At 41.1% G+C, this 12,420-nt stretch overlaps 1 pseudogene; it reads right to left on the reverse strand.

Moving 5' to 3' along the window:
- Window positions 1-6,938: 6,938 nt before the first annotated feature.
- Window positions 6,939-7,955, reverse strand: LOC127235360 (glycerol-3-phosphate dehydrogenase 1-like protein; annotated as a pseudogene).
- Window positions 7,956-12,420: the final 4,465 nt, after the last annotated feature.

The raw sequence follows: 12,420 nt of genomic DNA on the forward strand, positions 1-12,420 counted from the left end.
AAAACCTTGATATACAATGTTTTACCTGCAACATACCCAATAGTGCAATTGTGGCATAAACTAGACAACCCAGGGACTTAGCATAAAACCAAATACTACTTTCGACTAGACTTTAGATGGGTAGCAATAACATGAGTTTTTGTTTATCTTTTTTTTAACGTTCTAATCCCAGTTCCCCCTCTTTTCCCTCCTGCCAATCTCTTCAGCTTTACCTTCTCCTCACTCCAACCCCCATCTGCTAATCAGAGAGGGTAAGGCCTCCCATGGGGAGTCACAAAGTCTGCCCCATCACCACATTGAGGCAGGACCAATATCCTATCTTTCCATATGAAATGGGTTCCAAAAAGCAAGTTCATGCACTAAGGATAGGGCCTGGTCTCATTGCCAGTGAACCCACTAACTTTCCATGCTACCCACTGTTTCCTACACTCAGGGAGCCTAATTCAGTCCTATGCAGGTTTCCCAACTATCATTCTGGAGTCAGTGAGCTCTCATGACTTGAGTCAGCTGTTTCTGTGGCTTTCCCCATCACAATCTTGACCCCTTTGTTCATATTATCATTTTTTCCTCCCTGACTGGACTCCAGGCATTCTGCCCAGTGGTTAACTGTGGGTCTCTGCATCTGCTTCCATCATTTACTGGATGAAGGTAAATGACTCTTAATGCAATTCTCCTATACTCCTGGATCAGTGCCTAACTTATCCAACATCAGAGCATCTTTCTCCTGCAGCAGATGCGAACAGTGACAGTCAGACATTATGTGGAGAGTGAGAGACCTAGAAACACTCACCCCTAAAAAAATATTTCCATCAATTCTGTTCTCTCAGGGCTCAGAGAACCTCACATAAGAGAATAAGGAAAAAGTATAAAAGCCAGAGGGGGTGGAGGACAGCAAGGAGTCAAGGCCCTCTAAATCAACAGGATCACCGGACATATGAACTCGTAGAGACTGAAGCAGCATTTTCAGGGCTACATAGGTCTGTACCAAATGGTGTGTGGAGTGGTTTTAATGTAATTGGACTCTATAATGCTGTAAATCCCATAATCTCATAGAGAAGAGCACAATTATGAGGTGTGGCTTTGTTTGAGTTGATATGGCCTTTTTGGAGGAAGTGTGTCACTGTCGGGGCAGGTTTTGAGGTTTCATATATTCAAGATACCTCCCAATCTGGCAGTTGACTTCCTGTTGCCTGCAAGATGTAGCAATGTCAGCTCCAGTGCTATGTCTGCCTATATGTTTCTGTGTTCCCATCATGATCACATGGACTGAACCTCTGAAACTGGAAGGGAGCCACCCTCAATTAAATGTTTTCTTTGTAAGAGTTTCCATGGTCATGGTGTGTCCTCCCAGTAATAGTAAACACTAACTAAGATGGGAGCTAGAGCTGAAAAAGTAGATGCATGTGGCCATCCCTAACCAGAAACAATCTCCAATTAGTAACCACTTGCAAATTCAAATTTAGTTTTAAGGGTCAGCTGCATACCCAGAAGTAGATGGCCAACAGAAAATGAACTCAAATGCATCTTTCGATGTTTGTCTCATAACATCATGTCAGGTTTTTTTTTTCTTTTTCCTTTTAAAATTTTATTTTTACTTTATTTTGTCTCTATCTCTGTCTATCTGTCTCTCCCAATCCTACAGGTCATTTGTACAATTTTATGGCTTCCAGTTTTGTGTTTAATGGTATTCCTGAGTATATGAATGAGTGGGTCTCTGAAGCTATATCTGTTTCTTGTGTCTTTTTCTTGGGCTCTTTTTCTTCTGTTTGTGAATTTTGTCTTATCTCAATTTGTTTGTTTTTGTCCTCTCTTGTTATGTTATCTTATTATTCCTCAGATGTTTGTTTTCTAAGGAGAAACATAATGTGGATGGATCTGGATGGGAATGGAGGTAGGAGGACTAGAGAAAATGGAAACTATAATTAGAATATATTATTTGAAAAATCTATTTTCAATAAAAGACAAAATCATGCATCACATAATAAGAATTTTATTTGTCACTGGGCAGTTACCATCACAATTTTATGAGTGTCTATGTTTAGAAAATACCCTTTTGTGCACATATATTATGATTCAATTAAGAAAAAAAAGCACTAAATGTTATTTGTAAAATACAAATTAGCAGAAACCTTCTATCTGGAGCATGGACAGGTTTACCATGTGGCAAATTTCATGAATTAATTGGTAATTGATAAAATGTAAATTATATTATAGTGGCCTGCATTTCACACAGCATTCATGCCAACATTGATTTAAAAAGCCAGTCAGCTGTGACATTTCACAGGAATAATGGGATGCTAGAGCTGCAAAGAACCATAGAAGTTTTTATTTGCTGCAGAACTGAGTGAGCTAAATCCCTTTAACAATAAAGTGGCACTGTACTATGATTTTGTTTCCTGATGGTCCCTTTCCATGACTCATGGAATGAGCACAGAGCCAGGGTATACTCCTGGCTTTCCTCTCTTGTGGGTATTTTCACCTCTCACCTCACTGAACTCTAATTTCAAATAGGAATCATTGGGCTCTAGAAAACCCTGTTATCTAGAACCAGAGTGTTTGTTATTTCAGGAAACAGACAAAGGTAATCTCATTTTCCAAACAATGAAAAAAACCACTTGAGGGAGTAAAGAACAAAGGCTCAGAACTGTCATTCCAGGTCCAGGGGAACCAATGCCCTTTTCTGGCCTCTGAAGGCTCCTGAATACATGTGATCCACAGAAATCCATACAGACCCCCACATGCACACATAGGTATTTCAAGTGATGTCCTGACTGGAAAAAGAATCCAAGGGATTTTAGTATTGTTTACTTTGATTTTCTATTTGTTCTGTTGTGTTTTTGCTTTGTGTGCGAATACTCTTGACAGACTAAGAGTCTCTCTCTACATAGACTTTGTTAGATTTTTGCAATGTTTCAAGTGGTAGGATGGTCAGGTCTTGCACTCTCCTTTGCTTCTGTGACATTTTGCTTTTATTTTAGATGTCCTTCTACCCTTCAGCAGAAACAGGGGTGTGGAGACCTTGGTCATCTTCATGATCTTACCCTGAATCAATTCAATGCAAGAAGAATCCTGCCTGTGTAGTAACAGCGAGGGTGATAGTAGGAGTTGTGATGCTATTATTTATTTTTTCTTTTAATATTTAATTAATTTATTTTTACATTACAGTTCCCCCTCCTTCCTCTACTCCTGCTTCCCCCACTTCCCCTTCCCACCCCACCTCCCATCTGCTCCTCAGAGAAGGTGAGGCTTCCCCTAGGAAGTCTACTAAGTCTGTCCCATCATCTTGTTGAGGCAGGACCAAGGCACCTCTCCACCCCCTCACCCCACAAACCCCTGTGTCTAAGCTGAGCATGGTATCTCTCCATATTATTGATTTTTAAAAGAAGCAACTGTCCTCTGCATGAGGTTCATCCCATTTACTGGTATTACATCCATTATCAAATTTAACCTTGACATATAATAAAACTATAGCTTGGGGACAATCAGATGTATAAATGTTCAGTGATTCCCAAAGGGTAACAACTGGTTCATGGTTGACATGGGACTCATAGTTGAAAGAGATAATGAAGAGTCCATATAGTCAGCCTCACTCAGGATTTTCAGCTCTCCATGCTAAGGGCTTCTTCCTATCCAGAGATGCTAAGCACGTGTTGGAAAGATAATGGACATTTCTAATTTTGTTTGGAGCACCGAATCTGTGGTCATTATGAGACAGGAATATTAAGCTATTTTTCTCCTGTAGCCAAAACCTCGCGAATGAGCTGGGTCATGGACACACATTGCACACATACCATAGCCACAGTCCCATAGAAAGATAGATCTGGAGAAAGCTAAGATTACAAGATGATCCTTTGGCTCTTCTTCCTTACTCCATATCAGCTACATGATCATGTAAAGAGCAGAAAACCTTATGTTCTCAGGAACTACCCCATTTTCAGTCTAATTTTATAGTTAATGGAGTAGTCTGTGCTTATCCACATAAAAGACGGGGTCAGTCAGACATGTCTTTCTGGAATTTGAATTATGAGTCATGACTTGGGAAAATACTTAACAAAATGTATCATCTTTCCTGGAGACAGCACCAAGAACCTCAGGCCATCCTGAATTCTATTACAAAGCTGTCGAGAAGTCTTCATGTCTACATCAGCCCTGAGAAACAGTGTGCTTTTGGTCTAGTAATCCTATCTCCTGTGTACTGGTTGCTTTTCTCATCTGTGTGAGCAAACACTTCTCAGGAACAGCTGTGAGTGCTTCCGTTGTGCGTTTTCTCCTGTTCTTCATGAACACAGTGTTGTAGGGGATTGTGGTGGGCACATTTGCCATAAGAAGTTGTCTGTTATGCAGTGCAGAAAGTTGGGCCCTTTGTGCTAATGTCTTCCTATCAAGTTTTCCTTTGACCGCACAGATAACTGTATCCTTTCAAGCTTAGTAACAATGCTATATGAACTGGAATCACTCAAATGTCCATCTTCTTTTGAATAAATGCACCTAGACAAGGTTACACATGGTTCATTTTCCAGCTGAAATCGTGTGGAAACTAAGAACCTGCTGTTGGAAAAGAATCCATGGATTTCCTCTTTGGGTCCTGATTCTGATGCAATATGCATTGTTGGGACATTGAACCCATCAGTGCAGGAGGCAGAAGGTGAGTTGAAAGGACATGTTGTTTATGAGGTTCCTAAAAGGGTTCATGCTTTCTGGGTTTCCACTGTCTGCAGGAGTGGGGAGGCTATCACCTGTGACTATAGCTCTTGATAAAAGCCCTGGTCACAGTATTTGCTGTGGACGGTGCTGTGATAATAGATGGCTTTTCTTTCTGTTAAGTTGCTGTGAGTTCAACTATGAACTTGTTCTCTCCAAAACTAAGTGCTCCCAAGTGGCAGATTCTTCATCACTCTTCATGATGTTATAGTGACACATTATCTCCCCCGTTGCATCCTATAGTGTACATCCACAGATGGAATTCTGAAGTGCTAAGGTCAGGACTTGAGGAATCTTGTCTCAAAATTCCGAAGAACTAGTCCAGTAGGATTTTTCAGCAGAATAGGAATAGCCTGGGTCCTGTATAATGTGAAGATGGTAAGATAAAAAGCCATATTGAACTGAACACTTTCCACCTGGTTCATGGGCTGGTTACACGGGGGAATCTGCAGCTTACTTAGAGCAAGAGCTACTCACCCATGTATACATTGCTCACCCTGATGACAGCTTATTTTTCTCAGATTTGGAACTTAAACAACTTTAGTGCAGAGTGAAGTCAGCAGCTTCAGTCATCCTGTGGCTGACATAAAACCTTGGTTCAAGATGCATCACTCAGGCCCAGGTGCCTTGCAACTACTGTCTCCATCCTACATCCAAGCTCCAACTTTTCAAGGCCTACTGTAAGGGAAGTGTCTTCCATCGTGTCAGAGTAACACCACAGCTGTGTTTTTAAGTCTATGAATGAACTGCCAACAAAGTCTATCATATTCCCCTTGAAATTATAATTAAGTCTCCTCTACATGAAAGATTCTTCTATCGCCTAATACCACTATCTAACACCACTCATTGAGAATATTTCATTATGAAATTCTTATAATCCTAATACACAAAGACAGCAAAGAAATTTAATTTTCCTTAAACTCTATTACTGTCTGAAGGGGGAAAGGGTGTCTCATGACTTTACCATTTTAATTGTAAAATTAAAAACATTTATTCTGTATAATGGGCACTTTAGGTTGTCTATAGCTGAAAGTATCACCTGAAGTCTTACTCAATGGTTTAGGACAAAACTGAACCTTGAAAGACCCCCAAACTATATCACTCATTTAGACATGGCAGCATATGTCTGTGATTAGAGGCACAGGAAGAATATGACATGTTTGTTATCAGCCTGGGCTGCACAGAATAAGCAATGCCATAGTTACTCACCCCATCATTTTACAGAAAGTGAGGGTCAATTCACATCAGTGTTCCCTGGAACTTCTAATATCCTTGTCAAAAATAATCTCCATAGTCTAAAGTATTCAGGTTTTGTTGGCTGAACAGGTTCTACTGGGGTCCAAGAATCCAGGTTATACATTCCAAACTCTGTATGATGCAGCTTTTCCCAAGCTCACTTGACCATTCTAGAGCTGACACCCATGGATAGTTGTATCCTAGAGAACACCATTCACAGAAGGCAAAACTCAATTCCATCCTCTAAGACAAAGGTTCTGAAGTCTCAGTGAGCAGTACAAACTTGAGGAGCATGCATGCTGAAACACATGCGTCACACAAAGAACCTGGATTTCTAAGAGTAGATCTGATACTGCTTAACCGGGGACTCTTCATCATGCACATCTCCATTAGTGGAAGTGTTCCCTTGGCATCAGAAAAGACAGCTGATAGCAATCACAATCAATAAACTAGAGGCCCAAAAGACCTGGTGATGTCTTAGCTAGTCTCAGGCTGGTGGAAGAGTGCATTTGATTGCTGGTTATATTTCCAGTTAATTGTGCTAAGTTTTGAGATACCGTTCAAGAGTTAAGTATGGTGATCTTCATCCACACTTGTCCAGTATAGTTAACATTTTAATGATGGCTGACTTTACCATCAAGAAAATGAGAAGAAAATGAGAAGAAATATTTAAAAAAGTGTATTTAAATATAGATTTAAATGTCATTCTTAAAGTTTATCGGAGAGAGATCCAAACCCACAGGCTACTTTCATGGGGAAACTTCAAATGTGATCATTAAATGAACAACTAATTTGGATCATGGAAACACACATGTCTGTAAGTGCTTAGCTGTTACCCAACACCTCTTAGCCAATGAACTCCCTCTCATAATGCAGAAACAAGGCAGTAGTGATCCAAATATATTCAGTATTTAAGATTATAGTCAAATAGGGACCTGCTTGTCAAGTCCTGGTTTCCAAGCATTTCCCAGAAGGTGAGGCACTGCTGTCCCAGCCAGATGTCAGATGTGCACAGGATGTCTCTGGAGGCAGGTTACCATCTCTTTGATAGGTCTGCCTTCACAGAAGATCTGATACACTGTTGTGAACAATGGGAACGTGTCTAGAAATCCCTTACTCTTGAAGTGATATACTATGGCATAAGTCTAGAGTCCCTGAAGCTTCTATCCATCCAGATCCTCCTTCTCTGGTCAAGTCTTCCCAGTCCCAGTGAAGGCCTTGGGCACCTTGTAGTCGGAGGTCAGCCAACATGCAGCTCTTCAGGATGGTGGCCTTGGACACTGGCCCTTGCAAAAGATCCTGGTGAAAGCAACCGTTTCTACAAGGCCAAGGAGGATGACAGCAACCTTATTCTTGTTCCCACAGTAGAGGCCATCGCAGAAGATGGTTCCCATAGCAACGACGTTTTTCAGTGCTCCACAGAGTTCTACAGCATCAGGATCATCCACCACAGTGATGCAGAAGTTGGGGGTTTGCGGCAGCTCTTTGAAGAGAAGGCCGTTCTGAATGACTTTGCTGCCAATGGTGGTCTCACACTCACAAAACTTCCCGGCAGATACCTCGCTGGCTTTGTTTGTCCCCATCAGCACATTGACATCCATTCCCGATTTCTCTGGAATGATGTCGGAAATAAGCATCAGCCCTCCTGGGCCCTCATCGATGCCCTTGATGTGTATGATGCCCAAAGCTGTCTTGGCCACACTGCCAATAATCATAACAGATTTTGTGAATGAACTGATGTGGGCCAGTGAAAACCAGCAGATCTGCATCCTGCACTGCCTCTTTGAGATTTGGGACGGCAACCACATTTTCTGGCAGCTTGCATCCTGGAAGAGACTTGACATTTTCACAGTCATGATTTATGATGTCTGTCAGCTTCCTGCTGTTCACTTCTTCAAAGACCCACATCTTGACTGTGGAGGCGAACTTCTGCTGGGTCTTGACATTGGTCCCAATGCAGCGGCTGAGCCCCAGTTCCCGGAACCCAAGATGCACACTTTCAGGATTGCAACAACCATGGCCAAGCCAGAACAACTACAATACACACCCTTAAAGTCCATTTTGAAATCACTCTCTCCGGGATGTTGTTGTCCTAGGAAGATGAATGGTACATTGGATTTATCTTTTATATGAGATTTTCGTACATGTGTACAACGTGTTTTGATCCAATCTACCCGAGTCCCCCTGCTTTTTTCTTCTCATACTATCCCAACCACTACTTCTTCCTCCCAGTCGTATGTGTCATTTTTGTAATTCTCCAAGTCTGCCATTGTGTGTGCATTGATCCAGTTTTATTCACTGGAGCCTTGGCAAGCCACCAGGGGCCACATCCTTGAAGAAAACTGAGTCCCCCTCCTTCAGTAGCCATTGGATTTCAGGAATACATAAAGCTTCCCTTACCTCTGAAAATTTCTTACAAATGTTCATTAAGAATTATGGGAATTATGGCTTCATCAGAGAAGCCTTGGCTGCCTGCTCTGGGCCCACAAAAGGCTGGTCCTCTCAAATTACAATGGGGGAGGATGTCATGGATGCCCATCTCTGCTGCACTATTGACTGCTGGAGGATTCTGGGAGAGGAGGAGGAGTCTTTAGTTGTGTGCCCACTGCTGAGCTCTGAAGGATAGAAGGGTAGTTCTAAAGCCATGATCGCAAAGAGAGCTTTGGTTAAACTCAGTATGATAAAATGAAAGCCACAAATGTCGGGCTTAGACAGGTGTGGAAACTCCCTTCTGAATTCAGACAGTTCTGGGTTTGCAGGGAAAGGTCTGCTTCTTGCCCATGGCTCTGTCTCATTGGGCACATAGTTGGATGTTGGTCGTTTTCCTTTAGTCTGAAGAAGAAACACACATGTGGGGACAGAATGGAATTTTCTTGTTGTTTTGTCCTGTTTTTTTCCCCTCACCTTCAATTTGCACTTACAAAATGTGAATTAATTTCAAATCCTAGTACTTTTTTTTTTACAATCTTATGTTTCAATTTTTAGTTTGGAACTAAAATATGGACAATTATGAGAGAAATTAGGTAATTAAGAGCGTGTTTGGTTCTTGCATTACGAACTGGGTTTATTCCAAAGGCTCATTTGTATGTGGGCTGCCAACCATGGCCCAAGCATTGAACAGATGCTAATTGCTGGGTGGCTTCCAGTTCGCAATGGCATCTGGCATGCCAGCAGCTCTGAACATAGCACTGTCCTCCTGTCCTGCTGCCTGTGAAGACACTGAATGGGACAGATGCTCATTTTTCCTGAAAATGAACCCTGGAAGTATTCTCAGTAATCTTGAATCTAATTTAATATACTCCAGTAAAAACGCCAGAGATTAGATAAAATATTATCAGGTGAGCCTTAGAGATGGAGACAGTCCAAGCTTAACTAAATAGGGCAAAGCCACTTACAGACAGCATGAACCATTGGAGCTAGGAGCTTTGTCCCCACGCTGCCCTCAGTTGTGGAAGAAGACGAGGAAACAGTATTAGACAAATGGGAGGGAATGTATGAGAAATGCAATACACAGACAGTTTGTTCCAATTAACGTGCAGTGGAGAGAACTAAGAAAACACCGGAACTGGCTTTAAAATATATAATAATCCCACACTGTATGTAAATATCGTTTGGAATCCTCTCAAAAAATATTTTCTACATATGAGTAAAATATCTTTAAAAAAAAATTAAGAAAAGAAAAGCAGACTGGTGAAGGAAAAGAAAGGAAGGAAGGGAGGAAGGATGGAAGGAGGGAAGGAAGACAAAATTCCAAAGTAGCACAAGTGCAATCAGCATTTGAAGTAGATAGGGCAGAAGTGGTAAGCATGTGGGAGGTCATAGAAGAAGGTCTGGGGGGCATGAAGGCAGAAGAGTTGAGAGCTGAAGAGCTAGTTTAGCAGTTAGGAGCATGCTCTGGTCCTGCAAAGGACCCAGGTTTGGTTAGACCCCTGACATTAGGCAGCACAACTGCCTGCGACTTCAACTCTGATGCCTTCTTCTGGGTAACTGCTTTACCAGAAAATAAAAAAGATAAGAAATAAAACAATCAAACAAACAAAAGCAGGCAATGCTGGAGGATTTCCTTACACAAAGACCTAAATACACAGATGGAAAGGGGCTACCAAGCATGACTGACCAAGGAGTCACAAACAGATTTACCTGTGGGCACATCCTGGCAAGAACATGAATTTCAAATATGGAGGGCGAGGGCATGGATATTCTACAAATAGTTAAGAAGTGGGAAGAAATGTTTTCTTCCTGTGTGAACAAAAAGTAGCCTAGCTGCCCTTTAGAATATGATACTTCTCTGAAAGGAAATTGGTCCACAAACTATAAGTTAAATGATGCTAAAAAAAAACTACAGTTAAAATTTCATTTCCTAAGACTTTAGTAGCATTAGATGTGACTCCATATGGGAGTAAATACCTATCTCAACTTTACTGTCCAAAAACTACTTTTCCTGTTTCGATATTATGATGTTTGTACATAATTAAAAACATCCCACATGGCTTCTAGTGCTACTACACTATAAAGTACCTAGCATAATTAATTTTTTTCTTCTTCCCTCATTTGTATTTCAAAGGTGACTTAGTTATGTCCTTTTATTGAGTCAATATAAGGTTGGCTATCTCTGTGCAGAATCTGAAAGAAAATGCCTCTCTTCCAGGGCCCCTAGGGGCTCTTTAAACAAGGGTCCCAGTAAATACTGTGACTATTAGCATTTCCTGAGGTTCACTAAGTCACTTCTTGTGGCTGTGATCTTTATGAAGAGCCTATAGAAGATTTTTGCTTGTTTGCTTCCCTTTGCCACCTAATCTTACCACAAAACCAAACAAAAAAACCCAAAACAGTTTTTCTTATTATCAAATTCTACACATTCATTTTTCTGTTAGTTGTTGTTATTTGCTCTACCTTGCTTTTTTAATTGGAGGTCATACTTTAACTATACTTGCTTAATTTCTCAAAGAAGAGATTGTATTGCATTTGACTACTGAGATAGTCCCATGGCTTCCACTATAAACACTCTGGTTTTTCAGGCAAAGGAGTACTATGTGCAACTGAGACCCAGTGTGCTCTGTTCAGTGCCAGGGATAACCTTCTCTTAAAGCAACACTCCACAGCGAGCAGGAAATGATTAGCTGCCCAGCATACATCACTAAAGGTTTGATAAAGGGCCATGGAGGGCAGCCTGGAGCAGAGAAGTGTAGGAAGGATTTAGCAGGGAGAATGGTTAAGATGCTCATTTCCATAGATAAACAAACAACCAAAGGAAAAGAACATCTGCTGGGAAGGGCTCTCACAAAATGTAGCAGATGTGTTTCAACAACAAAGCATATCCTAAAAGCATTTGAGGATTTAATTATTTAGATGTTTCAGTGAGCATAGGAGTGAGGGTGTGAGGATGGGCTGAGGCAGCAAACTATAAATTTCCTGAGTCCAAAAATTAAATTCCAAATATAGCTTAAGATTGTACATGCCAAAGCATTGCTTGCAACGTATTCTGACTGATTTTTGATACGCCCTTCCCTATGCTGCCTTTGTTCATTCCATCTCACATGGGGGGTTGGCTACTGGCCCAAACCATCATCCCCTCCCAACAGCACTGACAATACTCACATCTCCACTTACACTTCTGTAATGACCCTTCCATCACATCCCATTGCCTTCAGCTTTCCTCTGTACCAAATCTTTGTCCAGCTCCAAGGGATCTGACACCTCATTCAACCCTCTGCATGAACTGCACACACACATGCACATATATGTATGCTTGAGCACACACACACACACACACAGTCCACACATGCACATATAAAAATAAAATAAATCCAAGAAAATAAGTTTGGAATTGATCATTACATCTGTAAATTAGTAGGGGAAATGGAATTTGCAGGAAAGCCTAAAGAGTAATTAATCCAAAGCAAAATAGCGTAGGGTAAAGAAGGCAGGAATAAAATAAACTGGTAACAGCAGAAGGAGTCTACAATCAGCCTAGGATTTCACTTGGGAAGGACAATACATATTGCCAGACTTGAGCTTTCCCAGAAATAGTCCAGACTCTACAAGGTAAGTTATCTGAAAATCCAGCTAAGCAAGCATCAAGTGTTTCTTTACAATGATCCCAGTAGCCAGGAAGATGTGTCCTAGGTCCTTTCCATCTTCGATCCCGGCTACTCTGTGAAACTCCAATATGTTTTGGTGAAGAACCCTCTTTCCCAGCTATGGCTGTGTGCCTCCCTCTCTACTACATGCTTGCACTCCCAAGTGTCTTCCACCTTTATGATTTTGCATGTCCTCCTTCTTCGTGCGATTCCCTATAACTTTTTAACTGTCTAGTAAATTCCTCCTAAACTTTAAAAAAAACTCACACGCCTTTTCCTCTCTGATGCCTTCGGTGCTCATATCTATTAAAAGTGTTGTTAAGGATGGGCTCTTTCATGAACTTTCATTAGGTCTGCCTCTATAGATTTAATAGCTACTATTCATCTTAAAATTCTGTTTTTA

Source organism: Phodopus roborovskii, unplaced genomic scaffold, assembly GCF_943737965.1.
Source record: "Phodopus roborovskii unplaced genomic scaffold, PHOROB, whole genome shotgun sequence".
Classification (NCBI taxonomy): domain Eukaryota; kingdom Metazoa; phylum Chordata; class Mammalia; order Rodentia; family Cricetidae; genus Phodopus; species Phodopus roborovskii.